This window comes from Poecile atricapillus, chromosome 3, assembly GCF_030490865.1.
Source record: "Poecile atricapillus isolate bPoeAtr1 chromosome 3, bPoeAtr1.hap1, whole genome shotgun sequence".
Classification (NCBI taxonomy): domain Eukaryota; kingdom Metazoa; phylum Chordata; class Aves; order Passeriformes; family Paridae; genus Poecile; species Poecile atricapillus.
This window is the reverse complement of record NC_081251.1, coordinates 111,967,865-111,995,803: the sequence shown is the minus strand read 5'-3', so window position 1 is coordinate 111,995,803 and position 27,939 is coordinate 111,967,865. Positions and strand designations below refer to the sequence as shown.

Here is a 27,939-nt window from a genome sequence, read left to right as displayed (position 1 = left end):
TTTTCAGGGCACAATGCTCCCAAGCGGTTTCTGCGATTCACAGAAATAGATGGTGCAGCATAACTGTGGCTTTAGAGATTCCTCTCCAGCAGACTTCTGGGTGATGGGCTGCTGATGTCTTCCCTGCAGGGACCTTGGAGGAAAATCAATACTTGCATCCCCTCCTTTTGAAGATCAGCATCAGCTTGTACAAGGTAGGGAAGTGCTGGGGCTTCTTCTGTCAGTTTGTCGAACAAGCCATTCTATGTATCAGCCACTGAAAGAAGTACTTGTTAAAGTTGTACCTGTGCAACAGCAAAAGAATCTTGATTTTTGGAGAAGAATGAGACAAAACCTTCATCCTCCTCTCCTCTGAAGAGCCTCCTAGCCTAAGAAGTCATAGTGTTCTGGTTCCCTTGTTACAAGTTTTGGATAAATGGTATTTGTGAGTTGTTATAATGTTTCATTTCACCTTTAGAGTTCTAAGAAGCACTAGTCAGTCTTCCTGCGGGAGAGAGCTTGTTCCTGGGGAGCGGTGTAGGTGTCCCTGAAAGGTTAGGTTAATGTGTATGTCTGCTCATGGAACGGGAGACCTACAAGGTATCCAGCTTTTAAGGCCTTTTACCTGGTGTAGGTTTCTGTGGCAGATGGGGCTATTACTTGGATCTCTTTTTGGTTTCCTGTTCTTTTCCATTGCCAGTCAGTGTTGTCTCAAGCTCAGTCGTGATCCTGTCCCACCTGTGGCTGATAGCTGGTCATGGGACAGACAAACCATGGATACAGCATGGAGCATCCCCTGTTTCCTGACTATCTTGCAGATGAATCCATAATCTGACTTTATGCAACTGCTCCACACTGCCTGATAAAAAATCTATTCTATAACCCATAGTTGCTTCTAATTCCTCATAGTGAGCTTCCCACCTTTCTTTATGCAATAGCCAGGGATCAAATGCAAGTTAAGAAGCTGGTTGGCAGCTGTCATACATCCAAAATTAGGGCCTTGCTTTCCGTTCTATATGGGATGTATAGTTGTTCCACCATGAGGCCCTACACCTGGAGAGATAAGAGTCCCTTGTTTGATCTTTCCTCAGAATAAGAGCCTGCTCCTTCCCCAGTAACAATAACTGTGAGCTTTAGGCAAATGAGGTGAGACAGCTGTTTGGAATGTGCTCTATTGTAAGGTCTGTTTGCAGAGTGGTTGAAATTGGTGTTGCTGAAGTAATGACGTGCCTTTGCCTTCTCAATTCTGAGGAAGCTGGTTCTGTTCAGTTGACTTTGGGGCTCTCACATTGTAACTCCCTTTGTGAGCCAGCCTACAAGACCTTGAGCAGATGTGTAACATTACAGAAGCTGGATTTAAAAGGGACTGTTCAAATTAAATAATCTGCATTGTTCCTTTGCAGATGTTGTACCAATAGACCGTTACTTGAAAAGTCTTAATCTAGTCTTGGTGTTTGTATTCTGTTGTTTTTACGTGCAACACCATCTGAAATTATGAAGATAAAAAATTTACAAATGTCACTGAGCTATCAAATAGTTACATAAAAGTAATTTATGTCTCCAGTTGGTCTAGCACTATGCCAGCCAAGAGGGAATATATATTCAGCTTCAGAAATGTTTGGGTGCACTTTAGTAAGGAAGAAATGGATATGATAAAGGTATTAAAGAGCAGGCTCTTTATTCTTGAAGTTACAGATAAATATCCCTTTCTAACAATTTCTACATTCAGCCTGAGTACACATGTTCCTGCAGACTGGAAGTAATCAGCCGGGAGGTCAGTGACTAATAAAGGGGGCAAAAGAGAATAAGGACTTGAAAGGTTAATAAGGAACATCTCTTGGATTCCAGTGATCTAGAGTGTCCATGATTCTGTGAACACTGATGATGTGGAAAATAGCAAGTAATAAGGGAGTTCTCTGAGATGTAAGCTGTGGTTTTGAATGAGATAGGTCAGATGAAAGAAATTCTCATACCAAAGTGACATTTTTTTTCCTCCTCGGTCTTGTAGACCATTCCAAAACTCTACGGGTTTTTCTGTTCCCATTTTTCTACTCCTTGAACATATTAATTTCCCATGCCTAAAATTGCCATGTCTCTCACATTTGCCTTTTGGTTTTCTGTTTTGGGAATGTCCACTGTTGATGTTGCTGCACATGCTGTACTTGTTGCACGTACGGGTGTTCTGTGCTCTCCTCTCAGCTGAGGCTGTGTGCTGGATCCAGGGTGCTTGACTCCATCTCTGCCATCAGACTGCTGCTGCCACTGCTAAAAGGAAACACAGACAAGAAAGGAATTGATAGCTGCAGTGAGAGCCTGTTTGTTTTGAGATACACAAATTAGGATAATTCATACAGAAATCTTTTCGGTGAAGTGTGAGTTGAAATGGAATAAGAATGCCTTATTGGGAAGTAGGAAATAGAGCCATGGAGTGGTTTCTTTGGCAAGACTAACATGATCTGTTGAACCCAACAGAATTGGGTTGTTTTTTTTCTATGAAGAACTGTGATCATGGAAAGAAAAGCATTTCTGAAGAAGGCGGGGAGAGAGGCTGATGAATTCTCTGTAGGTTTGTTTGCAGAGATGAGAAGGAAGAACAGATCTGTTAAAAGAGAGGTTGAGTTGCATGGCGTGGTGATTGCAAGGCAGGCAGAGGCTGTTGGATGATTTGATTTTACTATTTGTTTTTCAGATGTAGTTCTTGAGGATTAGTGCAGATTAATTGGGTGCTCTGGTGGATTTGGAGAGCTGTACTGCATGTCTGACATCAGCAGAGAATAGACCAAGTAATTATTGTTTTCTGGTCTTTCAGCCTGTGTTATTTGTGTTACTGCTTCCCTAGCAAAATATGCTTAGGAATAGTTGTCATACATTAAATGACAAGGGAAGATGGAATGTGGTTGCAGGTATATCAGAGCAGATTGCAAATGAGGTGCTGCAGTCTGGCATAGGAGCTGTGAGTTGCAGGTAACGTGGATACTTTGGCACCCCCGCTTGGCTTGTGGTTTTCACACTGGAAATCTCCTGTATCCGTGGATGCTGCAGGTGCGGTGGAGCTCTCGGAAATTCCCCTCAGCGTGTCTGCCATCCCTCACATGATGCGCTTATCTGCTTTGATTGGAGAATCCCCGGGCTGGAGGAGAAGGTGGGGGCTTCGTGGGGCGGGGAGCGATGTGACCTGGGAGAACAACAGAGGGCTCAAATAGGGCAGCCCGGGCGGGGGGAGGCTCAGCTGCGGCTCGGTGTCCCGGGGGTGCTGCCGGTGCCACATTCCCCCAGGCACAGCAGCTGGGGCTCGGGGACCCTGGCGACCTCCTCTGCTCGGTCTGGGGCTGGCAGGAGCAGCCCCCGCTGTGCATCTGCGTTTGCCCAGGGGAAGGTCCTGGAATCTCTCTGCTGCGACTGAACTGATAGAGAGATTCATTTCCTTTTCCCCAAGCCCTTCAAATCTGGCAGTACGTAGCAGAGTCTGGCTGTTCTTTTTGCTGATGCTCTCGGTTTTGGCTATGAAATACAGAGTAGCTTTTTGATGACCTGTGACTGTACCAGGTGGCTGGGAAGAAAAATAACTTCTGAGAAGACCTTGGCCCAGGTGAGGACAAACTGGGCAAAGATTTTTTTAGTTGTACAGGTTTCTGCTTTTCTGTATTCACACATCACTGGTATAATTTTGCTTTTCTCAAGCAGACTCCTGTCTACTTGGATGTGTCCTAAAGTATCGTGTATGTTTGGCTCCTCATGCTTCTAATTTTTTGTTTGTTTTTCTTTACAAACTGAGAAAGTGCTGGAATTGGCATATGTGCCAAGCCTGGTAAACAGATGTTGATAAAATGGTCTCCTTTGAGATATCTTAATGAGAGCATGAGCTTAACTAGAAGAGCCATATAAAAATAGCTGGTGTGCCATTTCATCTGTTTGTCTTTATACAAGAAAATGTCTTAAATTAGTCTTTGCATCAGGTAACAGAAGTATTTGCATTGCTTTCGTGGGAGTAATACCATCTCTTCCCTGTGGAATTAATGAAGAATGACACCTTGGAAGAAGCATGTGGTACTTAACTGTGAGAATGAATGAGTTGGTGTGGTGCTGGTGGGCTCTGTAACCCGTGTGAGTGCTTTTGTGGATGGTTATATGGATTGTGTGCTTGGGAGAGAGAACCACCAAAGGCACTCCCATGACCTCAGCTGCTAATGATGATCACAGAGAGGTCTGGATCCGGCAGGGAGTGAAGGTGCACAGAGGCTTGGAGGGATAGGAAAGGCTAACAGCAGGATCAGTTCTCTGCATTTTGCTTTTATCTCTCCAGAGAGCTGGGTGATCATTACTGTGGAGAAATTCTGGGTGTTCCTATTGCATGTTTCTGTTTGCTGGGTAGGGGAGGAATAAATCTTCAGCTCTGCTGGTCTGGTTGAGTTCATTTGGAAGAATTTTTACTAATGAAGTTTGTACTGCAGAATTGTGGTCCCTGTGTGGTTAGAAGAATCACAGCTCACTTAGACCTTTATCTGGTAGTCTAAATCATGGAAAAAACCTTAATATTCTCTGCTGCATTTTCAGTGCTAGATCTTTGGATTACAGTTTCAGAAAAAGATGGATCTGTTGGGTTTTGGCTACAGTGACAGTCTACCAGTTGATTTATTCAGGGTTTTGGGGGACAATTTTGTAGGGTTTTTAAAATTTATTTTTAAGACACAAAAACTTTGTTCTTATTTATAATTATTTTTTTGTTTGTTTTGTGTGGATTCCTGTGTGTTAGTTTCTTACAGCTTTCTTGTGATGAACTAAAAGCCTCATGTAACATAACTGCATTTGCAGACGTGGGGAAATCAAAAGTATATGTTTGCAGTAATTCTTTGCTATACAAACATAGGTATTTATTTTGTAAATGCTTCTTGTATTTTAAAACACATGAGGTGAAAGCAATACTTTACAGGAGTAGCTGTGAATTGGCATGAAATAGGTTACTTCTGAAAAAAAAAAGTGAGATTTATTGCTGGGGATTTTTTTTTTTTTTAATGAAGTCTGTGGCACTTCAGTTTTCAAAACTACATCAATCTGCCAAAAATTGCATAGTCTGATTTATATACCTTTGATTTAGTTATGCTCAGTTTATAAACACCGCCTGGTAATCTTCCCTGATCTCATCCTGCCTTAATTTTTAATTTACCCTTGAAAAGATGCTGCTCACTTTAATCTGAAATAACCACCTCCCCTCCCCACAGTAGAATGATTGAACAATAATATTGTGAAAACAAAGATCTAAGTGCAGCTCTCAGATATCTGACACATTAAAAACATCAATTGAATTGATCTGAAATTATGTAAAAAAACATACAGGTAGTTTTTTTAGGTAATTTTGAGTCATCAAATGATTGATTCTGTGAGTGATTTTCCATGATTCAGGTGCTGAGCAATGTAGTGATACTTTGAGGCTTTTGAAAACTGGAAAACAGTTTTTGATCCTCACAGGTAGAAATGGCAGAGGAAATTGCATTGCTGTGTTAAGAGTTACATTATTTGGTTTTAAGGAATTGACTCCATCCCACTGTAGTTTAATTTCAGAATGTTTGCTGGGTATTTTCTTTCTCTTGTTTTTAAGTGCAATTGTTTTCCTTACAGAAGACAATAATAGTACAAGATATGAGACTTTTTTTTTTCCCTAGTCTTTTTGGGGGTTTAATTTTTGAATTATTGAATTTTCACAGAATCAGTTAGGTTGGAAAAGACCTCTGAAATCATTGAATCCAATCTATGATGCAACATCACCATGGCATTGAGTGCCATGTCCAGGCTTTCCTTAAGCACCTGCAGGGATGGTGACTCCACCACATCCCTGGGTAGCCCAGTGCAATGTTTAATCAGATTTTCACATCTCTTTTGGGCACAGCCATTGCTGTGCCCAAACTTCCCCTGGTGCAGCCTGAGACTATGTCCCCTGTCCTGCCACTGCTTTCCTGGGAGAAGAGGCTGACCCTCATCTGGTTACAACCTCCTGTCAGGCAGCTGTATTCCCTCAATAAAGGGATACATCTAAAAGAATAGCCTGAACCTCCTGAACCTTTAGCAGCATTGAAATGCTCATTAAGATCTTCATGAATAATTTGAAATTTTAACCAAAATTTGGATCTTGAAGGTGTTGCTTCACCTGGTTCATTTGAAGGATCTGTGGAAGCATTTCTTCAAAGCATTAGTGGAAGTAATTGTCAGAGTAAGGTGTCGGTTTTGTGGGGGTTTTTCTGATACATGCAAAAATTTCAAAATTGTAGACTTATGGTATTATTTTCAGGTGAACCACATCTCTTCCTTAAAAAGTGATTGGTAATTTAAATTACAACTACTTTTCTAATGATATTTCTTGATTTCATAAACCATTACCTGAAATCCTTCAGTTACTGAAAATCCAACTTATAGTTTCAATTAAAAAGTGCTTCTGTATACATGAAGATCACATTAATTACACAAATAAATTTCTGGCTACCTTTCTTTTTGTAGAAGTTGATGAAAAGATAATACTTCTCAGTTCATTTAAAATCATTTAAAGGAAGTCTTATTTAAGCATGACTGAAAGTGGATTTATCCTTTTCTTCCTTCCATCTCTTCCTGCTATCATCACATCTTGGGTTTTAGAAATTAAAGAATGTTGTCTAAAGGGCTTTGGCAGAGAATGTTTTGCTTATCTCAGTGGTCTTCAGTCCAGCTGGTAATTAGCACTTTTCTTAGTGACTAAAACATAGTTTTAACAAGATTCGGCGCTCTTCCTTTTCAGCCCTGTCTATTGACAGAGCGTGGGTGTTGCAAGCAAGAAACCTGAGTCCATTTGAGCCTTGTATCTCAAAATTCTATTTGAAATCATCCTGCCTGTCTGAGGGGCCTTTTGGATGGTTGTTGAAATTTATCTGTTCTCTCTTACTGTGATACTGTTATGACTGGGTTTGTGCATCTGCAGTTTTATCAGGGATGATTCATAGGCCAAAATGGTGTTTGTCCACTTAATGCTTCATTCCTTTCCCCTTTCAAAGGGAAAATAATGGGAGAAAAGCTATTCTATCTGATAGATAATAGCTTCTCTTTTATTGTTTGGCAGTGTGTGGGGTTTTTTTTTCCTTTTTTTTAATCTTGAAATTTGACCTGACAAAAGAAAGGTAATGAGAATCCAAATAGTGTCAGGACTTGGCAGGGGGATTTGCCATGTATGAGGAAAAAAACTGACCTGAGTACAGCACACTGCAAGTGCACAAACCCAGCCCTTCAGAGCTGGAGATTGATTAAATCAATCTGTAGTTTTTGCAGGTGGAATAGTTAATCTGATAACTTAATTTCAGAACTTGTTCCCTGCGGTCTACACATCCAATGGGGCTCCGATTATCCCTTCCAAAGCAAAGTGTATATCCACAAAGTTGACTCAAGCCTTCTCGTTTGTGAGTTCAGATGTCAAAAACTTTCACTCTTTAAGGATGGAGAGGTACTGGTGGAATTTTAGATGACCACATTGAGACCCTTATAATTTCAAAACAAATTTTTAGCTCAATTTCAGCAGAGCAAGGAGTAGCTGTTCGGACACTTTTGATCCTGTAGGAGGAATGATGATATTCCTGGGTTAGGACAAGAAACCCTTCATGACACAGAAGGAAAGGGGCCCAGACAGAATGCTATTTGTTGCTTGGTATTGTTTTGATAATTCCACCACCTAATCCCCTTTCCCTCTCTCCCTGTGTTTTGGGTATGGGCATAACAGGTCACACTTTAAAAATTAGATTTTTGTTCTGAAGCAGGACTTGGGTTAAATACAGTACAGCACACACCCTTACTCGCAGTGTTCTGAGTAGGTATTTTTCAATATCTATCTTAAATGTCATGCTAATGCCTGACATGATGGCTCACTGTCTTTTGAACCATGAGATCCAGAGCAGATTTCATCAGTGCACACCAGAACAAGTGCATAGTTCCAGCCCTGAAAGTATGAACTGTAGTACAGCACAATGTAAATGTCAGTTCAGAAATGTGAGGTAGGTTTAGTACGATCCCTTAAGGATTCTTTGTTCATGGCCTAAATTGCAAGGTTTCTGGGGCAGGGACTATCCTTGCATTATTTATTTTATGGCATTTATTCCAATGCAATCTTTATTATTTTTTATTTAACCTGCTTGGTGCCCATTTGCTGATACCTCAGATGAGAGAATACACTGCAATACAGCAGTGTTTTAATTAGAACATATATACAAAACTGATAATATGCAGGTTAAGAGGAAATGGCATCCATGTTGTTCAGTTCAACGTGCTGAAGTACCTAAGGGTATAAAGCAGCTTTCAGACTATTTAATCACTCTATATTCCAATTGTTGAAACCTTTTTTTTGTGTGGCGAGATGACTTCCCCAAAGCCTGCAGCCCATGTGTTTAGCAACAGGGATCCTGTTAAATTACTTCTTGACCTTGACTTGAAAATCAAAATGTAGCAAATCAGGGGCATGGACAGGCTCTACCAACACAAACTCCCAGGGGTGCAGATTAATGTATGGAGCAAGGTATTGCTTACACTGCTCACACTCATGTGTCATTAGAGGCCATTATCTTTAATACCTTTGTTATGCAACAGATCCAGTTTTGATTTGTAGCCCAGAAAGAGCAAAGTTTCAGTTTTAGAAGCACAGTCTGTTATAGGATATTTATCAAGCAGTCTTTTTGCGTATGGACACTGACAGCAGTCTTGCAGCAGAAATGACCGTGCGCTTCTTGGTGTTGTTTCTAAGTTTGAGGATTCCCTGTGTAAATCTTTTAAGTCAGAATATAACTCAGGAACACCCTTTTTTTTTAAATTTTATTGCTTTGGCAATGATATGGACAGTCTGAATCAGCAAAGCTGGCTTAAAGGGACACTCAAGTGAAAGCCACATGTATGTATAAAAAGGAATTTTCTTTTGCAAAAAATCAAAATAGCTGTAGACTTCAGGCCTTCCATTGAACATTTCAAAACTAGTTTATATGTGTTGTGTCATTTATGTTTCCTCCCTCTTTCTTTGTGTTTTGTTAAAGGCACCAAATGGCAAACCCTGAACAAGCTTAACTGCACAGCTAGATGAGAAAAGAAATAGAAGGGGCTGGGCAGAAATTGTGAACTTACAAAACATAGATCGAGAAAGATGTCTCAGCTATGCTAAAAATTATTTACACTTTGCAGTCTTGCAGCTCTCAGTGATCTAATAGTGGTTGTGGAATCTCTCTTTTAGGCGTTGTACATATTTGTTAAAAATGCTCCTTCACCCAAAGAATTTATTGCACTGGAATAGGAGGAGCTTAGAGCTGAACACAGTTTTTGGTATATAAGCAACAGAATAGAAGTGTGAAACATTTCCAGCTACATGTGGTTAAGATCAGCCTAATAATCCAAGCTGCATGTTTTAATAATTTTTGATCAAGTGGGACTTCAAAGATTTTGACTTCCCTTTAAAGTGTAAATTTTTGCATTGGACAATGTAGCACAAACCAGCACTGGCTGCCATCAGATGAGATTTGCTTCAGTGCAGCTGGCAGCATCAGGCCCAGGATGTTTGTACAGTGAGGCTTTGTAAACCTCCTCTGCAGAACTACAATGCTTTGATCTGTTTACTGGACAAATCAAAATTAAACTGATGTCTCCTTTTTTTTTTTTCTCTTTTTTTTTTCTTTTTTTTATCCCTTAGGAGAAACTAGCACTCAGGAAATCTGGCTGGCCATATCAGATTTTGCCCCAAGAAATTGCATGAGTTTAAAAAAGAGGCATTGTACTCCCAGCTTAATGTTTAAACTCAGTGTCAAAACGTTAGGGCAGAATAATGCACACCGATAATGCAAATGGTTTTCTTGGGTGGATTTCAACTCCTGTGCTAGTATCTGGGAGAATATGTTTACTTTCTTGCACCGAAATACCACACTACTTCCATCACAGTAATGCCACTTTCAGCTAGCTGGTTGTGTCCAGGTTCAGTGATAAGAAATCAAAATTGCTTTGAAATGTATCTCTGTTTATTACAGTGTAACTTTGCTTTTATACTTCATATTATCCAGTGACTAAACATGTTTACTTTAAATGGGCTATGCGTTCCAGGTGGGTAGAAGCAAAACAAAAGTGTGTTTGAGCCAGTTGTAATTAAATTTCAGCTCTGTACATTTTGTCAAGACAAGAAAAGCTGCTGGCACTTAAACCTTGCAATGCATTATGGAGTGACTACCAGTCAGATCCTCCTATGGAATCAAAACAAATTGGAAAGCAGAGTGAGAAAGGGGAAGAGAGATTTGTGTGAATTAAATGACTATGGCCTGTGGTTTGCCAGGCTCTCCTGCTTTTGTTGATGATGTCTGGTTATGTAAACTTCTTCCCACCACTTTCTTGAACTTGCAGCAAAGTGGTTTTGTGTGGTGTAACATCTGCTGGCATAAAAGTGCTTGTAAATAAATAAAAAAATCTTTGCTGTGCAGCCGAGTAGGAAGGAAAGAGAGGATGGAAAGGAGCATTATCTAGAAACACAGATGGCTTTAGATATTAATAATGTTTTATGAAATAATTTTAAAAATATGACTGCCACAAAAAAGGGATTGTATGAAGAAGCTGAGTGCATCTATTTGGAAGAGTTTGCTGTTAAACTTTCCTGGAGGAGCATGCCCAACATGATCAGCCATGTACTCGACCAAGAGGTTTCCATAAAATGATGGGCCTGATCTGTGTTATTTTGCACTGTGCAAAATAATCTTGTATTATAGTATGGTATGTAATTATCACAGTAAATATTCGGGGGAAAAATAATTCTTCTTAATCCCTTTCTCTTGCTGTTGTGGAGGATTGGGATAATAAAAGAGTAGATCACAACATGCTACATTAGAGCTGCTGGCCTACATTTCAGAGCAAGATTGGCAAGGAGCAGGCTCCCAGTTTCTGGAACACGGAGTACATCCCAAAAAGAATGATTAGGCTGCAGTAGGATTTATGTGATGATGCTGAGCTTTCCCTGGAGATATCAGATTTTATCTCAGTGATATGAAGTGCTGGAAGCTGCTGGCTTGCTGGCCTGAAAGGAGTATCCATCCTCTTCCCATCTTGTCACCTGCTGCATGTTCCCCAGTGCCTGCATTAACTGCCTGCTTTTGATGTTGGAGTCTAGGCCTGCTCCTTCCTTTCTGCTCTATTTGACTTATGGTGAGACACCCTTAAACTTTGCTCTTGGTTGGAGTGCAGGTTTTTATGATAATAATTAATTTCATTGGTCCAAGCCGAGCAAAAGCATTTACCCATAATTGACCTGGATTCTTTGTAGTGCTGTAAATGAAGTCTTGGATTGTTAATGCTTTCATCAGCAGTGAGTAATTGCATAGATTGCAAACCTCTTAAACTGAACATGATGATTTTGGTTCCAGAGAATTACTATAGGTGACTAAAAATTGAGTATAACTTTTTTTCCCCTAGAAAAAAAAAGAAAAAAGAAAAAAAGAATAACTTTCCTAAACCATAGGTAAAATTCCCTGCAGGAGTTATAGGATAGTATATAATTACATCCAAGACACACTGCAATTCTCTGAGTCAAATTGCAGATTGTGTTTCTTGGTGCTGTTACGTTTGCATACTGCTAAGAGTTTGTAGTAACTTCTGTATTTCACAAATGCTGCTGTTATTTATTGCTTGGCTTAAATGATGTGGGGTTTATAATATAAATTTAACTCATTCTCTGTAGAAAGAAGTCTAAAGGATTCTATTATCTGCATATCATTTTGGAGGCTGTACTTTATTATCAATTGATATGCTTTTCATTAAATGGAATCTCTGGGCTCCAAGTACTTGACATCTCTGTGAAAACAGCCTGCCTGTTTCAGGAGGGCAGTGCCCTGAATCTTGCTCAGCAAACATCAGAGAGTGATTTTACCTTTCAGTTTAGTTATATGCACATTGATCCCATGTCAAGAACTCTCCTGACGCAGGATTTCATGGCTGGAGGCAGATTTAGGACTTTTAGGGTGGGCTGTGTGTGGTAGTAATAAGGGGATGTGTGCTCTCTTTGATTAGTGAGTTTCTGACTTAGTGAAGCTGAATGCAACAGCCCTTGATAGAATTCTGTAGTTTCTGAAAGTGGTATTTTCCACCATGGTATTCCTATGACCATTAATTGTATTTAACCGTGTGGTTACCCACTTCTTTTGTCTGTTTTGGGAGTCATACTGTCAAGTTTTTATTTACTTGTGATAAACAGCCATCTGTGCCTGTAGTCAGTGCCATCCAGGTCAGAATCGGTGCAGAAAGGTGCAGAGCTATCTGGTAGCTGAAGATGCTGCTGATCCTGTGGGTGAGTACACGAAATGTTCCAGAAAGATATGCCAGAGGCTCAAATTATGTAATGCCTCGAGCAGGAAGCCACTGAATTATGTGTGGAGTATGTCAGTGGCAACAGACTGATGTCCCTGGCAAGGCTCCACTCCAGGAAGGAGCTGGGCTTTCTCAGAAGCCTCACACGAGGATGAGCGATGTGGCAGTGAGGCCCTTGCTGGAACAGCCTGGCCAGTGGAAGGCAGGAGCTGGTGGTGGCAGGGTACTGACACCACATTGCTCAGTGTGGTTTCCTGCCCCCAAGTGTGAGAATGACAGGGAGTTTTTCAGGTTTTCCTTTTGCCTTGTGTGTTTGCCTTTTCTGTTGCTTTGAGGTTTTTTGGGGTTTTTTTTCCCCTTACTCCTTGATCCTTAAAAAAAAAATACAAAGAAAGAAAGACCTTTTTAGAAACCACATCCAGATTAGCGATATACAGGCAATTCATGTCTGAAAAATGTTAACTGTTGTGTGTCTAAAATTAACTAATGAGCTATGGTTGAAGTTCCTTTCCAGCACAAAATGAGTGAAGTTTTGGTAGGTAATGATCATTTCAGTATATTGACAGACTAAAATTGTCATGTTTAAATTAAGACTCTAATGGTCTTTTCTAAATTGGGTACTTGTACTTTGCTTCTAATTAGAATGAGGCAAAAGGTCCTTATTGGAATTCTAAAGTTATACTCTGGGTAGCTGAAGAAGGTGATTATCTTAACCAGGTGTCCATCAATGGGAAAGTCATAGTTTTGCAGAAGTGTGTTCCTGTCAGGTCATTCTCTCTGAGCATTTCAGAGTGACAGGTGGAAAAGACCCTTGAATGATGGATCCCTGTGGACGAAAACTTGTTTTTTGCTTGAAAATAAAAATAAAATAAAAAAAAAATTGTTGACAAGCCCAGAGTCTTGGTGAAGGTCATCCATCCTTTTGAAGGATTATGATTTAGCTGGGTCTTTGCAAAAGTATATGCTGTTCTGATAGGTTATAAGGGGGCTAAGTCATGAAGAGAGAGGAAACCCATGGGGTGTATTTAGGGTGACAGTTGACAAGTGAAGAAACATGTTGTGCTTCACTGAACAATAGTGAAGAAATGTGTGTTGTGGCCAGAATGAACACTGGGCACATCAGAATTTGATGCCTCTACACCTGCCGTGGTGTTCAGGTGCAGCTGAAATCCTGTGATACCTGGTTAGATGTTTGGGAAGCAAGGAACATCAAATTAAAGATCCTTTACAAAAAAAAGCAGGCATCAAGGTACTTAAGAAAAAAAATAAATTCTTTTTCTTTAGAACATAAGAAAAATGAAAATTGTGGGGTTTTTTGTAGATTAGCCTTTACACCCAGCTCTGGAATGAAGGGCAAGCCCAAAGCTGCAGTTGCTGTCCATTCCTCCATCAGTTGTCCTGGTTCTATGAATTACAAACTGCTCAGTGTTTCTGTAAGTGAGACTTCACTCTGGCTCTAAGTGTTTCCCTCAAAGAATTTACAGTCTTGCTGAAAGGGCCACTGGAGATTTTGGACACAAATAAGCTTCTGAAGAAACACTTAAGTGGTGGAAAGACAGAGAGAGAGATTTTTGGTATTTGCATAACTAAAAAGAAACTGATTTTCTTCATTAAATTTATGAGATTGTACTCATGTGTTTACATGGAACATGAGAAATTTCAGGGCCCAGTGGCAATTCTGCCCAGAAAGCTGTGGATGATTAAAAGCAGTCAGGAAGCAGGTTCTGTTTCTGGTATGTGCATTAGGGATGGTGGGATGCTCCTGATTCCAGTGGAGCTGGGCTGGATCCGACGCTGATGTAACCCTGTTGAAATCTGACCGCAATCTGCAAGAGAACAAGAATGTCTGAGGTGTATCTCTTATTGCAGACTAACAGAGTAGTTTGTATGCTTGAAAGTATTCTTGTCATGTCTTTGTTTTCTCAGCACAGACGTGTTTTGAGCAGGGAGTTTATTTTAGCATGAAGTTGGCTCTAGTTGACCCAGAAGTGAGGGTAAGGATGCTTTTGTGTGAAGCTGAGAAGTCCTGGAGACCCAGTGATATCTTGTCATGTAATTATGAGCTGCTGAGGTCAGTCTGAAAAGTGTACCAGCAAATGAAAGAGTTTGGGGGATTAAAAAACAACTAAAAATTGAAATCACTGTGTAGTCTCTTACTAGAGGAGTGTGCTGTCAATATTTAATGAGAACGAAGTATGTAACCATCATCCTCTCAGCATTGCTATTTATGATTTGGAACAACTTCTGTTTTAATAGACGGTTTTGGCAACTTTGGGAGGATTCAAAAGAAGAGGAAACTATTTTCTTTAACTGCCCTCATTGCTGTAATTGTGATTGCTGTGGTTCTCAGTCCCTCTGGTCTCATACTCGGGGTGTTTTATGTACCATGAGTTCTCAAAGACCCACAACATGCTTTGGCTTCCCTTGGCTGAGAAACTTGTTTTCTACAATCTGTTTTTAATATTGATTTTTTTTATTTTTTTTCCCCCTTCTTGTCATAAAACTTAAGCCTCATAAAACTGAAGAGTATCAGGTCAAATTTAATTCTGTGTGTGCACCTAATGCATATTGAGATGTTCTCAACTTTAGGCTTCAATTTACTTTTTCTATAAAGGAAGAAAGATGAAGCCTGATGGAAGAGAGAAAAATACAGCTTCTGATTTAATGTGCTGGAGCTCTTGATAGAAATTAATTTGAAAATGCAACAGCCAATTTAATATTATTTTCAATAATGCTGAAGACACTTGTTTGTTTTTTTAATGAAAATATTGTCTCATAAAACATGGATTTCTAATCTGGATTTGGATTTGATTTCGTTCTTGAGCACTCATTTTCATTCCTCTTTGTGTAAACCTGCTGCTTTGCTTGCTGAGGGGCTGCTGTGCTCATATCCATTTTATATTGTGCTCATGTCTCACACATATTACAGATGGAAATCAATTGCATTTGTGCATTTGAAAAAGAAAGGGGGTAAAAGCTGGCACCACCAAAGCAGCCCTGCCCACTTGTACTGCTCAGAGATACAGAAGTGTTGGATGCCCCTGTGCTGCCCCTTCCCCTCCAAAGATGGGGAAGGACAGAAGTGGATGCTCTCATCCTTCCAAAGGGTTGGCAAAAGCAATGGAGGAAATATATTCTAGCACTAATAACAATGGCATAATTTACTTTTTGCCCAAAGCTGAGACCTGATTATATGTCTCAAAATAAAATGCTTTGTTTTCCCTGCTCCTGACACACTGATCCATCTTTGGTCTCCACTGTGTTGCTTTCTAGTTTTAAATGCTTGGAAGAAAGGGTACACCATGTGTTCATATCACCTGCAGCTATGATGCTCCTGCTTAAATAACAGGAATTTAAAAATAAATGAACTTCAAACAAAAACTCACTGAGCACACTGTATTTGTTTGCTATAGTGTAAATATTCTGATCCATAAGGAGAAATTATTTCTGGGGGGAAAAGAAGGTCTTGAAGTAGTTTACTGTGATTTTATTATGTAATTAAATATGAATATGCACAATTAAGGCTTTTCTCATTTTTTTCTTTTTTAAGGGAAAGGAAGACATTCTCTACAATGTGAATTTTTACAGAACAGTTTCTGATTTTCAAAAGGTATGCATTTTCTATTCTTTTAACATTTTAATTCTGTTTTTTCCTAGATTATTTGCTTCACATTTAAAACATGGTTTACCATTGCAATGCTGCACTGTCCATATAAGTAGAATGAGAAATGTGTTCTGAAAAAGCAGCACTTGGGGTTCATTAGAGGAGAGAAGTTATTAGAAATTTAGGTGATAACTGCGAATTCAGAGGATGCTGTTCTCTCCTGAAACCAGATATCCTGACATTAAGGAAGTGTGTATGTGTGAGCTTTATCAGACACAGGCAGATGAGGGTATTCAAAGTTCTCAGGGGCCTTATTTTTTTAAAGTTTAACATTCTGGAAAGTATGGATGAGTAGAAATTAGTTTTTTGTGTGTTCCCCCTCAGGCCAAATAAACTGCAGTGCTAACCATTCCTAAACAGCTGCAAAGTCAATTTAAGTTCTGGAGCCTCTGTGTGGTTCCAGCAGATTCTTCTCACCTTATATTTGTGGAGAACAAGTTTTTTACTTTTTTTTTAGTACTCAGGGATGGGTCACTTTCATACCAATTTATGTTCTCTTCCTTGTCTGAGTAAAGTTTTATCCATCCCATTGGTATAAAGGATTCTTACCCTATTGGCTTCTGCTGTCTGAGAACTACTTTTCTTCCAGAAGCACCAGGCTGGCACAAAATTCCAATTGCTTTAGCAATCCAGGCCTTGAGCAGGCTCAAAAAGCTGTTGTGGCAAATGTTAGTTTCTGGCTAATCCTGATTGAGACCTCAATCTTAGCTTAGATGAGTTCTTTGATTCCTGCCCTACTGCACAGGCACAGAGCAGGGCACAGACTTCATGCACTATTTTTCTTACTGAAACTTTTGGAAGTGGTAATGATGAGATGGTGCATTTGTTTTTTGTTGTTCATCTAAAACCACACCTAAATTCATGAGAATTCTCTGATACCATCTGAAATGAAATCACATGAGAAATCTCAGGTGAGGATTCCAGTTGCTGATGGATCTGCTCTAAAGGGATCTTTAGTAGGAAAACTTAATTGCAGAAAAAGTCACTGACACCAAAGGATGTGGTTGTGGTGTTTATCTAGAATTGTAGAATTAAAAGTAATGTACAAAGTTTGTAGGCAGTGCTCTACCTGTCCTACCTTGGCATTAGTGGTTAAAACAGACTTGTTTTCCTTGTTTTTAATTCCTGGATTGTTGGTTTATCCGTGTGGTGTATGCCACAAGCATTTGGGAATCTGTTGCACTGTGACCTGGTGTTCTGTCACAGTTGGTTTGTTTATCTGTAACTGGTAAAAATAATTCTTCTGTGGGCACAAGTACAGTTTAAAATAATTAAAAAAGGAAAAAAATAAGCCTAGATTGGCCAGAAATAGCTTTCTTGGAAAGTAGAAACTTCTGTAAATATCTTTGTAGAGCAATGGTCTGAGAATACAGATCAGGCTGACTTCTTATCCAGGTGCAGCAGTAGCAATCTTACTAGTAACAGACTCAGACTGAATTCCCATTAATGGCAGAACTGTTGGTTCATTTGTTAAAACTGATAAAGGAATAGATGAGTGAGTGCCTGTTACATTTGAAGAGTAACAAGAGTTTCAGAAGAGGACATGTTAGAGGGAAATGCCCCTTTCGAGTTAGTGAAGGAAGTTGGGGACGTTGCTTTTCATTTTCCACTGGATCCTCTTTATAACCATTTAAACAGCATGAAGAAGGATATGCCATAGGCTTTACACACCATCCTGAAAGTCAAAGACCTCAAAAACCTTGTGAAAAAAGGAACAGCAAATTTCAGAACTTCTGAATTTTTGCATCAAGCAAATATGAAGAGAACTTGGCTCAATAACAAAACAAAAGTAGCCCCAGGCAGTCACAATTTGTACAGCCAGTTTTAGGGTCTGTGAACAGCATGCTGCACTTAATATTGGTTGCACTGAGGATGCCTGGGAGAGGTTTTCTGGGTAGAGGCCTGTTAAAATATCATATTGTTAAAGATTAAATGGGGCCATTCTGTGCTATCCTGTATTTCATTACAGTGCAATTCCAGGCAGTATTTCTTTAGGAGATGAGGTCAGGCCGTGCGTCCTTAAAGGTTTATTCTGTTTACATAGAGGTGGGTGGGAGGACAGGGCTGTGCAAATGGGAGATGGTGCCTTTATCATAACACATCATTTACCTGTAATCATGTTCCCCTTAGGAGAGCATTAGTCATGTTATTGAATAATCAGGAGCTGCAGGAACTTTGACCCCTCTCCTAGTCTGAAAGAGATTGAGCTGAAGAGAATACTAGCCAAAGAAAATCCTTTAAATAATTTATGATTTCCAACACTGTTGAAAGGAGGGAGGGCTGAACCCCTGTTCAAGTTTGTAGTGTAAAACTGGGCATGATCTTCATTGGGCATAATAATTGGAATAATTATTGGAATAATAATTAAAGTGATGTACTGTTTCTCACACTTAGCTCATTGATTTTATGCATCAACGCTTCATAGTTGATTTTTATGGAGGTGAAATAAGATCCCTGTGATATATTTACAGAATTACACACTTGTTGTGTGAAGAACAGAATCTGAATTTTTGGCATGTGCATTTTTGATTAAATTACCTGTGCTCCTGTGTGTCACTGTATCTCTGAGTTGGGGATCTAAGAGCAGCCTTCCTTGGCCAAACCTTGATGAAGTTCTCTCTATGTAATCTGCCTGCTGCAATCACAGAAATATTTTGCACTTGTTTTTCTTGTGCCAGGGTGGAACTCTCACACCTACTGAGCATAATTTAGGATGAGGTTTAGTCCCAAAGTATTTGCTGCCTGGTCATTACAAGGGGCATTATAACTGGGCCCAAATGGAAGTGAGACTTTATAGGGGAGAGAATAAAGAAAAGTTTCCCTTCCTGTTAGAGACCAAAGCCATTTGCTCAGATTGCTGTTGTCAAAATAAAGAGGTTTTCACTTCTAGCTTTAGGTTGTGTCTCCACTGGATATCTTCTTACCGTGCCTGAGAATAGAGCAATTACCATATTTTGTGGGGGTATTTCCTACTTGAGCTGCATTTTGCATCCATTGTAGCCATGATTCCCCAACTGTTCTCTTAATCAGGTCCATTGAATCCTACAGCCTATCTGATTCTTTATCCATGTTATCTCTGTCTTCTGGAAATTGAGTTCTTTTAGGTCTGAGAACTTATCTGCTGTTCATAAGCAACATGCATAGCTTACTAAGGTGGGGTATACACTGATTTTCCCTTCAGATGACCAATGTTTTCTTTATAATAAAGTTCTCTTATTCTTAGCACTTTTCTAGGTCAGGAATGCTTAAAATATCTTCGGTCATTAAAACTTGGAGTCAACAGTATAAAACAAAAATAGAGAGGCAAAAGAAAAATAAATGAAGCCTACTGCATCCAGATGAAGTATTGTTTTCCAAATATTCCCTGCTGCTTGTGATCATGTTGTTGTCTTCATGCTTTCCTTTGGAAGATTGTTTTGTTTAATTACAGCAAAATCCAGCATTGTGCAGACATTTATGTGAGAGAGGTGAGCATGGAAGGGGCAGAAAATGTATGTAGTGGCAAAGGTTTCAGCCTGAGAAAGACTTGGTTTAGAAAGGAGGCAGAGCTCTGGGAGCTAAAAAGCAAGTGATAACAAAAGCATACTGATAATTCATGGCAGTTGTGACTGTCTCAGTTGTCAGGTTCTTTGTAGTTTCATATACATTTAAACTTGTGATAAAGTAAATAGAGGCTGGAAGTGAGAATGGAGACTAACTTCTTGTCACTGCATGCTTATTCCCACCAAAAACCTGTGTGAGGAGTGAATCAGGGACTGAGCTGGCCCAAAAGTAGATCTGATAGATAGCATTCTAAAAGGTCATTTCTGATCTGGAGAAGGCCTCCAGGGGGATTTTATTGCCGCCTTTCAATATTTAAAGGGGTCTTAAATACAAGGACAAAAGTAGAGCCTTGTGACAGGACAAGGGGTAATGGCTTTGAACTGAAACTGGATATATTTAGGTGAGACATAAGGAAGAAATTTTTTACAGTGAGGATGGTGAAAACCAGGAACAGGTTTCCCAGTTAGATTGTGGGTGCCCCATCCCTGGAAACATTCAAAGTTAGACTGAGTTGCTCTCTGAGCAGCCTGGTCCAGTTGAAGATGTCCCTGCTCGTTGCAGGACTAGATGACATTCAAAGGCTCTTTCCAACCAAAGGTTTTCCACAATTCTGTGATTTTTTTATTTTTTATTTTAATTGGAGTCAGTGTTTATTTTTTTTCTGTCAGAGCAAAGGTTAATAATGAAAGAATGAGTGACTGGTGGACTTCTGGAGAGGATTCCAAAGTCTCCCAGACTGCTGCCTCAAATTGGTCTGTGGTAGGTCTTTCTGAAACCACGCCTGAATCATCAGACATTCTAATGCAGAAAAAGGGAGGAAACAAATCTTGGCTCCTGTAAATTTCAGTTGTTTATGATAAGCATTGTCTTAGGCTGAGAAAGGTTGCTTTTTGGCTGTGTATTTCTTTAAGTGACTGCCTTGTCAAGCTGTCCCCTGAAAGATTTTATCTGCAGTTCCCCGGGAAGGAAAGAGTATTTGCTGGTTTTTGAAAGGATTATGTAAAGAATTAAGTCATTGTGTTGCTTTATTCAAAATTTCTATTTCATCAATGCCTGAAGTTAAACCTTCTTATTTTAAAATGTGTGAAGACCTGATTTTGTACCCAAAAGTGCCGAGTATGGGAGGAACAAGTCAGAAAATGAGAGACACAAAGTGGCACCCTGTACTGTTTGGCCTCAATAAAACCTGAAGGAAGTGAGGTTCTTGCAAACCATTTTGTTCTGTGCAGGTTCAGCTCTCTAAGGCATATTGGGGTTCTTTATGGCTTCCCTTCTGCCCCTTTTCTTTTTTCTGGTTGTTTTCTTGGTGGATTGTGTTTGATCCAGGAGTGAACTAGAGCAAAAGAATGTGCTGTAATTATCCAGCAGGAGTGTGTGTCTGGAATAGGAGAGAGTGGAGTAGAAGGGAGTGGAGGAAGGAAACTCTTCCCTTTCTTGTTTCTCAAACACACAAAATCAGCATGACTCAGTAGCAAAGCTGGAGGGCAGTGGTGGCAGGGATGGTGAGTGACATTCCCATGTTCCCAAGGGATACCACTGCAGACAGATCAGTGGGATTTTTGCCACTGACTTCAACTGAGGCCAATTATGAGAGAAACAGAGAGTGAAAGAATAAGCAGGATGATCTGTAAAGTATGGGGAGAGCTGCAAGATAAAGGAAGCAAGGTAGCAAAAGTGGGAAATGTCATAATAAAACTGTCACATACAGGAAATACCTACGTGGTGGGAAGGAAAACAAGAGGTTGTGAACAGCTGAGTTTGGACAAAATGTTTTATTCATTTCTGACTCTCTTCTCCTGTTGAAACTATTTGCCAAGACCTACTATTGATACAGCAAGATTACTGGCCTGTTGGATGCTCTCTTTTAAACTGGTGTGTCTTCTTATGTCACATGAATAGTGCATTCATATTTAACCCTTACTGTTTTCTGGAAAAGTCAAATAGGAAAATTACTCAATTATTGCCCAAAAAATGCATTGTTTTTTTGAAAGGATTTTTCTCTTCTTCCAGTATCTTCAACTACTTTAAACTGTAAAATTATGGAAAATTTCAAAGGGATGTATGCTCTAACAGCTTTTGTGGTCTAGAATGGAGGAGCAATGTTTGGTTGAACGTAAAAAAAATAAAATGCAAACACATGCTAATCAAAGGCAGAACTTCTCAGTACCTTCTGGCTTTCCCAGAGCTGTTCATATCTTATCTCTTGTAATTTTGCTCTTAAAAGGAGTATTGCAGTAGAGAACAGGGAGTGTGTGTGTGTTATGGAGTTTGCCCCACTGCAGCTGCTTACCCAAACAAATCCCTTTTGATCACAGTACCTGTAAAATCTGCAGGCTGAGAAGGTGGAACATGGCCACATCAGAATGATTTCTTGGAGGCAGTGGAAATACCTGTGGCAAATCGAATTGACATTCAAAGCTGCATTTATAATTGTGGTTATTATGATTTCCTCTTTCTCTGTGTACATATTTGGGATCTACTAAGTGTAAATTTTCCAAGCTTGACAGGTTGCATAAGCTGGAAAAGTAGGAAGTAACTCCCAAAAGAACTGCTGCCAGATCTCTGAAGCACGTATTGAGCTGTTTGATCTGAAACACAATGTGCCAAGTTTTGAAAGGTACAGTATATGGAGTGATGAGACTGCTGTCTAGTTATTTTCTGTACCCATAGAGGAAAGACAGACAAATTGGGAATGCTGTTTATTACTTAATGACACACATGCCACTTTTCAGTTGTTTGTATTTTAGCTGTTGCTTCTTCCTCTCGAAACTGATAAGAGTTGTTAAACATTAGAATGAAAAGTGGGAAGCAAATCTACTTAGGTCTCATAACTGCACTTTTTGCCCTTTGATCTGTAGCAGAGTGAGAATTTGGATCATAAACATGAGCACGATGAGATCTTGTGCAGTCTGGGAGGACATCTCTGGAGCTACTGTAGATACTGCAAGTATTTCTTTTGTTGATGTATAAACTACTTTTTCAAGATCTGCAGCACTCCTTTCTTGGGCATTTGTACATTTTTATAACTCAGAAGACTTTGACCGTTTATGCTTGGTTTGCAGTGGGTGTTTTTATAAATGACCTGATGATCAGATTCCTCCCTTACAAAGGAACAGTGCTTCACTTACCTCATTGTATTGGATGGTCACATGTGTGTATCCAGCTCCTGCTTGTGAACATTTGGCTATACAAGTCTGTCTACAAGTCTTTTGGGTCTGTCTGCCTGAAAACTAAAGGATTCCTTTTTTCTCTGCAGATCTTTTGTATCAAGGACATAGTAAGCAACTAGCTAGGTATTCTGAAAAATCAAAAAAATAAACTTCTGTGGTTTAAAATTATTCTTCTTTTGGCCCTTTTCTACATGTCTTAATTGGAAAATTTGTTGCCTGGCTTCTACAGAATTTTTTTTCTTTTTAAGGTGTGTTTAAACACAGTTGGTGAACTGGGACATTTACCCTTTTAAAATGTCAAGCAGTTTGAGGCCATTTCCAGGTGCATGTTTTGAAGGAAATCAGAGACTTTCCTCTGCTCATCACTGATGTATCAGCATGAAGGCTCTTCTGTTGTCACATATAATCTGGAATCAGTTTTTTCATTATTATTACTTCTCTTTTCCTTCTTAAACTGCACTGAATTTGCTGTGAAAGTGACGGTATATTGATGAGAGGGCAGTTGTCATGTCCTCTGCCCAGTAAGTGTGTTCAGCAGCTTTGGCTTGGCTGTGCTTTCCCTGTCCCTTCTTTTCCTGGCAGTTCACACGAGCTGGCAGCTGGTGACACAGGACAGCAGGTGACACAAGAGCAGGAGATGATGCCATTGAAGCCACTACCTGTTTTACTTGTCACAGCAGAAGGTGCTGGAGTCAATATTATAAACCCCAAGCTCTTTGACAGTTTACTGCTTATCTTTGCTGTGCTTTTATTTTTTATTTTTTCTTTAAGAATTGTGTCCAGAACATGAGGTTTGTTTCCTTATCTTGAGTATTTTTTCTAGCACTTGATGTGACTTGATACAAACAACGTGAATTCGAGTCAAGTGGTTAAATGTTAAAACAGCTCCCCACATGTGTTGGTTTACTGCCAGGGAAAGAAATACAGCAGGAATGCTGTATTTAACCACTAATCAAACATTTATTGTTGTTGAAAGAATGACCTGACAAGGATAGAGCTGGACTAAAATGTACAGGTTGTATTTCATGGAAGGAAAAACTTGATTAATATTTGAAGAATGGCTTTAATTAGTCTGACTGTTGGTAGGTGTGTTCATTTTCTCAATGTACATCTGATATAGTATTTTCACCAACTTATAATTGGCAGTTTCCCATAGGAAATAATCATTATTGGTATTATAAAAGCACTTTGTATCTATCACATTTGGGAAATGAAAGTTTTGCAAAGGTCAGAATAAAGTGTGCCCCCAATTATGCTAATAACTCATACCACAAATGATCCACCAGAAGGTTTAATAGCTTGGTAGTCCTCTTTAGATTTTCTTAGAACAGGAAGAATTAATATTACGTTTTGACACTTTACAAAAAGGTGAAAAAAGTAATCTTCCTTCTCCCTAGCTTTGGAAGTTTGTACCTGAACTCTCTTAGTTGCTTGAGGATCTTGAAATGTTGGGCGGGTTTCAGTTAGGATTTTTTGGGGTTTTTATTAAGAATTCTTTTTAAAAGCATTTTGTTCCTCTTCATGCTAAAGTCGGTATCTTTTTTTTATAATGATCCTATGGTTGCATGTTATGTAGCATGTTTTGACATTTGGAGTTGTCTGTAAGTTTTATTTGGAATTTGACAATAAAGTCTAATAGTCTTGGTAAGGAATATTAAAAGCTATTAAGAACCCTCCTCAGAATGAAAATTTTATTGCAAACTAAATTTAGTTTTTCTTTTCACCTGCCAAAAAAAAGAATTAAAAATCCATCATTTCCTTTGAGGAGTATTGCACATCTGCACTCAACACAAAAGACTGGAGTAACTAAACCATCCAGAGGCTTTTCTAAATGTCACAACAAATCTTCAGGATATAATTCATTAGAAATTGTTGGATACTGGGTTTTCTTACTTGTGTAACTTATCCACCAGAGAGATTTCCTTAGAACCAGGAGTCTATGTTGCTTGAAATGTTTTTTTCCCTTTGTCATTTTGAGGCTAAAACATTACTAAAAAGCTTGATGGAATGAATTACTCCTGAGAGTGATTATCCTGATACATCCACAGTTCCTGTGCATCTCCTGAGTTGTTAAAGAACCCATTAGGAGAGAAGTCTGAAAGCTAACATTTGCAAATGTCTACAAATTGAATTATAAATGTCTCTGGTAAACAAAATGTTTGCTGCACTGTGTCAGTTCCACATCGAGGTCTGGCTGTACCAGGTATGTGGGGTTTGTAAGATACTTTGGGAAGCTATAAAAGGCAATGAAATAAATAGCTCAGATTCACTCATCTCACAGGGTTTTTTAAGCGTAGAAACATTTTTTATTGCATTCTTTACTTAAAACTATTGTCCCTTTTTCCAGTGAAGTGTTTTCTGTAAGCTTTACTTAAACAGAGATGCAGATGGTTTATTACTCCTTTTAGAGGAGCTGTAAATGGGGAATATTGACAAGTCTGGCACTGAAAGAGGAGGCTGTTAGAAATTTGCCTACCCTGACTTTATGGGCTGCATTAGGAAAGCTGCTGCTTCTGCTTTACTGGAGGTGTTGTTTTGCTGCTCGCAGCGATTCGGGCTATAGCAAGACTCCCTTCATAAAATGTCACTTACAGAAATGTTTCTTGAGGACATTTTTCAAGCAGCATTTCCAGCAAGGCCTTTCTTGCACAAACATTTCTCTATTGAGTGTGTTCTGGTGCAGCTGACCACACGTCAAATGAAGAGAAGGATGGGAGCAGGCTGTTGGTAGACTTTAAACTTCAGTCTTGGTTTTGTCCTCTTGGGAATAGTTTTTTCTGTTTTGGCATTTCTTTATTTTTCCATTGTCAGTTATGATAAATGCTTAATACTAAGTGTAAAGACCCTTCATCTCAGCTGTTTTTTTTATACTCAAGTCCTCCTTACAGGCAAATTATTCTTCAGCTTAAACACCTCAACATTAACTCCAGTCAAGCTGTTTTTACCTAGAAGATTATTTCCACACAAATGTTGTGAGGGATAAAGGCAAATTTGTCAAACCTACCTGTTAAACTCATACATGTGTGATTCCATGAAGGATTCTGTTTTTCATAGCCCTCCACAGATTGCATGGTATAGTCTAAAACACTTTCCAGAGCGAATCCTAAGTTTGGAGTATGGGGCACACAACAGAAGGTAAAATTAGGGTCCAAAAGTAGTTTTTTTCAGCATATATAGTGAAGTACATGGCAGTATTTATATTTGATTAGGTGTGCACTGAACTCCTTACTCATCTGTGGTTTTGTTAAATGTTCAAAATTATGTGGATTTTATTCCATAGCTGTATGAACAATTAAATCCTCTGAAATTTTTCTGACTGTCCTAATTATTTTTTTTTCCATCTGTAGCATTGCTAATGCAGGTCTCATCACTGCTCACTCTGCCAGAGAGTGAGGTATGTCTCCTGATGGTACTTGTGCTTTTAGACCAATGGGGACAAAGTGATCCAGTTTTTCCTTCCTTGCAGGTACAATTATGGGTCTCAATGTAATAAAAATAAAATGATTGAATATCTACAGAGGTTCATATGGCATATTTTCCATTTATTTTAAGTTGGGAAGCTAAAATATCTTAATTGACAATCCCATAAGGTTTATTTTTTATGAGCTCTCTTTTCTCTCTGCAGTTTTACATTTTCAGGGTATTGCTAATTCTGTAAATTTAGCTATCAGAGTATTGTAATTTAAGGCCAAATCCTTCCCACAGTTGAAAGAAAAAAAAAATTGAATGGTTTTACTGGAGTAGAATCAGATTTAAGGGGCAGAGCCTGAATAGTTTTTAATTATTCTAATCCCAGGACAGCTTTTCAGCCAGGACACTTCACAGGCACTAATAACATTTTATATCAGTTGAGTTTCCCCTGATGTAAAATATAAAGATCATGAATTTGCTGTATAGCCTGCTAACATCAGTGGGACCAGTTTTTCCAGCTGCATTAACAAGCTCTAAGAAAGAAGCCATATAAATTTGTATTGTGGTGGTTTTGTAGAGTTTTTTTTTGCTTGTTGTTTTTCTTTTGACCTTTCTTTCCTGTGGGTCACTTCAGTTTATTAACTTAGTTGGCAACTGTTGATATGAGCAGGTCTTTTCACAGAGTCTTGCAGCTCCTGTGGCAGATTGTGATTGAAATGCTTTATTATGGTGCTTGAGTGTCTCATGTTCACATCTTGTACTGATGTAGGAAAGCAGAGCATCAGAAAAGCGATGCTGGTCAATCACAGTGATGATTTTGTTCATAACAAGTAGTTAATTCTTTAACCAGGCAAATGTTGGCATTCCCACTCCAGTTGTACTGAGCAATTTCAAAAAGTGGCAAAGTTTTGTTTATCAATCAGCAAACAAATATGAAAAGAAAAACTGTGGTAGAACACAGTACTGTGATAGTGGGTTGGGGGTTTGTGTGACTCTAACATGCCAAATTAATATTTCCATTTCTTGAAAGTTATGAAGAATTGGGCCTCAGGATCTTACCTTGAATTTAGCATGGTTGCAAATAGTCTTGCTGTTCTCTTCTCCATTTGGCTTGTATGAGAAGAAATTTTTATAGTCTGCTTTTGTTTAAGAGAACCCTAAATTTGCCCTGGAACAGAAAACATCAATAATTGAGGAAGCTGTTTTAGGTTCACTTGTTAGCTGGCAAAGGAGATTTTGTTCTTTTCCATGCATGTGCAGAAGGACAGAGACGTTCCTCCCCTGTGGCTTCTCTAATGGGTTCTAATACAAAGCTAAGCAAGTCAGAATTTCTACACCCTGCTGCACCAAGCAAATCATGTGGTCATTTCTTTTTTACCCTATTCTGCTTTTAGCAGGGGGTACAAAAGTGAATAATGTTTTTATTTGCTACTGTGACAACAGATGGAATTCCTGATCTTCCTTTAATGGGAATAGGAGCATTGCTCTTCTAGTTTGGGATGCCAGGATTTCACCAGCTGTGCCTATTGGCTGCAGAAGTTAAAACTAATTAAAACTAATTCTAGGTTACCACTGGACTGATGCTGCTGGAAGGAGTTCTCAGCCTTGTCATGGATAATGTGCTTTCCATCACAAGAGGATTTTTCTCTCTTGTTTTTACTGACCACGTGCAGTCCACTGCTGCTACACGATGGCTGTTCAGCCCTTTTGCAGCAAGGTGCTTTCCTATACTGTATTAATTTGCTTTTTGAATTATGGGAGTTGTTACAGGCCACTCCCAGGGGCCAGTGAATTAAAGCATTCCTGTAGAATTGCTGAATAACAGGGTAGAGCAGTGTGTAGGTAAAC

General features: G+C 39.2%; 1 protein-coding gene across 3 annotated transcripts in view; it reads left to right on the top strand.

The window, feature by feature from the left end:
* PLCB4 (phospholipase C beta 4) overlaps nt 1–27,939 on the top strand; it is a 185,830-nt gene that overhangs the window by 3,761 nt on the left and 154,130 nt on the right. For all 3 annotated transcript variants that reach the window (XM_058834152.1, XM_058834150.1, XM_058834151.1), the window contains exon 2: nt 15,854–15,913. The gene's annotated coding sequence lies outside the window, so the exon portion shown is untranslated. The remainder of the gene's footprint in view (nt 1–15,853; nt 15,914–27,939) is intronic.